Here is a 2,842-nt window from a genome sequence, read left to right on the forward strand (position 1 = left end):
ATAATATTTTAGTTGTTAGAATAAAATTGACTTGCTCACTTAAAGATTAACTTTGTCAACAAAGCTACAGGTCTAGAATGTGACTACCAGCCATGACCTACTTTTAGTTAGGAATTTTAATGTTCGGACCACCCTATGTGGTTACTTGGGTCTTTGAGTTTATAAGGTCCATCATGCAGGCCTCCATGGCACTTGTCAGGTTTAGTATGTGGCCTCTTTTTCATCCACACTATTTAAAAAGTAGAAAAATGCAGTCACAGTTTTGTCTCAGTTTCTCCACCTTTTTCCCTTTTCCGTCTGTTTAGATTTAGTGGGAACCAAGATGAGAGGCATTAAGAAGGGAGAACAGATGGAGACAACTAGAAAATCAGGAGAGGACAGGTCCCTTGGGTCTGTGAAGGGTGAGTATGAAAAGCAGCTCAGGACAGCCATATGGCCGCTGGGCTCAGTCACCAGGAAGAACTGTGATTCCTTTCACCATCTGCAGCTCAATTTGCATTCTAACTCAGCTCCTGGCCTCCTGAGAGGAAAATGCCCTGTCATGGGAACATTATAGAACATTCTAGGTGGGGTAAGATAGGGAGAGGACAGAATGTTTGCACACACCAGAGCATTAGAAAACAGACTCCCTCCTATCTAGAAAGGGAACAGGGGAGGCAGGCACAGCAAGGGAGAAGAAAAACACAGGCCTGGCTTCCAGAAGCTGATCCACAAACAGTAGGCTCTGTTACCTGTCCTGTTCTGGCTCTGGCCCCCTCCCAGAAACCCAGAGAAACCTCAATGGAAAAGTCAAGTAAGGAGATACCTGGCTCAGGGTAAGAAAAGGAAGTTTTATGAAAAGAGAAAAAGGAAAACACAATATCTCATATTGTGCAACAGGTGAAGTCCCACATTGCCCCACCACCAGGGACTCCATGCTTTTATTTATAATTCCTGGGTGAAGTACTTCTTCATTAGAGTATTCAGGTCTCATAAGCCTTCCTTGGTGATTCAGCGTCTGTGGAACTGAGTTCCTCCCTCCCAATTTGTTCAGGGTCAGGGAGGTGTGGGGAAAAAGATTCCAGTGTGAGGGAGAGCCCCTAACCCTGCCCCCTCTCTAATAGTAAAGTCAAAGACAGGTCACAGCTCTGTTCTAGACTTCATCTAATAAATGAGAGGACAGAATCTTCCAGATAGGAATCCAAGGTCCTTCCCACCCGCAGAGGGCCACAGGAGTCAAGAAGAGGCAGGCTTACCTTTGACTTGGCTGATGGGTTTTGTACCCTTGGTTAAGCCTCAGCCCTCATTCTCAGCTGCTGAAGCATCAGACCCCCTTCTTGAGATGTCTCACCTCATTATAGTCCACCACCTTGGAATATGTCTACTTCACCCTGTGTTTGTCCTAGAGGAAAGTTTATCTCACCTTCTAGAGCAGCGGTCACCAACCGGTGGTCCACAGACCCCTGGTGGTCCATCAGGTCTTAAAGGTTGGCGACTGCTGTTCTAGAGTATTCCATTACTTTTCCCACTGAACTGAAAGGAGCCATTGTTGGTGATTCTTTAGCTGGTAACAAACTGTATGAGTTTCCTATTGCTGCTATAACAAATTACCACAAATTTGATGTCCTAAAACAGCACACATTTCTTCTCTTAAAGTTCTGGAGGTCAGGACTTCTGGTCAAGATGGTGGTGTAGGTAAATGCAGTACTCGCCTCCTCCCACAACCACATCAAAATTACAAATAAACTACAGAACAACCATTACTTGAAACTTCCTGAAAGCTATCTGACTGGAATTCCTTCAGCTAGGGATTTAAAGAAGAAGCCACATTGAGACTGATAGGAGGGATAGAGATTTAGAATGGGCTGGTCCTATACACACATGCAGCAGTTTTTAACTGGGAGGGATATCTTGGCTGCAGAGGCTCCCCTGGAGAAGCGAGGGGTCCCAGCCCCACACCAGGCCCCAGTGAAGGGTTCCAGTGCCAAAAAGAGAAGTCCCCATCTTTTCTGGCTGTAAAAACCAGCAGGGAATGAGGCTGAGTGACACGGAGACTGCTGGAATCCCAGGAAGTTCCTTTTAAAGAGCCTGTGTGTGGACTTACTCCCTCTGAGCTCCAGCACTGGGGCAGCAGCTCAAAAGGCACCAGGGACATATGAGTAGGAATTGAATTGTCTGCATAAGGGCAAGAGCTGGGGAGCTAGCTTTCTCCCAGACAGAAGTGCTGGCAGAGGCCATTGGTCCTTTGATGAGCCCTCCCCGCAGAGATGGGAAGGGGGGCCATATCTGAGTCTCCATCAACCTGTGTAGTATTATTCACTTGCCCTGGTAATTTCCTGAGACCCCCCCACCCCACTCAACTTTCAGTGCCACCCAAGCTGTTTCCAGTGGTTTTTCCATACGAATGGTCTGTCGTGGCTCATGCTTCAGACTTTTCTAAAATCTCTCAAAAAAGCAGTATCTGGCCTCAGCATGCCAAATACCTTTTGCTAAACCACTTCTCAGTCCTTGGCACTCAGTTGTCATAATATGAGAAGGTTGGACAAAATGTCCTGAGAGGTTCCTCCCAGCTTAACAGACTACAATGCTATGTTCTGTGGATCAAGACTTGACTGTGCATGTAATTCTATCTCAGAACCTTGTTCTGACTCATATACTAGGAAGTTCTGATGGGTTATTAAAGAGACATGGCTTTAGGTTACTCCCACAACACTCCAGAAACAAATCTGACATTCATTCTTCTGTGTTCATGATAACACTCTACCTTTGCTTTGGACTTTAGAGAGCTGGTCCACATGATGACGCGGGGAAGTTAGACACTATGCCCATTTTAAGTAAAAAAGCTAAGGCTCAGAGAGGGAAA

At 46.0% G+C, this 2,842-nt stretch overlaps 1 long non-coding RNA gene across 1 annotated transcript in view; it reads left to right on the forward strand.

Moving 5' to 3' along the window:
• The first annotated feature begins 227 nt into the window (after nucleotides 1-227).
• Nucleotides 228-2,842, forward strand: part of LOC107181908 — a 13,385-nt gene continuing 10,770 nt past the window's right edge. Inside the window, exon 1 of the long non-coding RNA XR_001512616.1 lies at nucleotides 228-815. This is a non-coding gene — a long non-coding RNA (uncharacterized LOC107181908). The remainder of the gene's footprint in view (nucleotides 816-2,842) is intronic.

This window comes from Myotis davidii, unplaced genomic scaffold (genome assembly GCF_000327345.1).
Source record: "Myotis davidii unplaced genomic scaffold, ASM32734v1 scaffold993, whole genome shotgun sequence".
Classification (NCBI taxonomy): Eukaryota; Metazoa; Chordata; class Mammalia; order Chiroptera; family Vespertilionidae; genus Myotis; species Myotis davidii.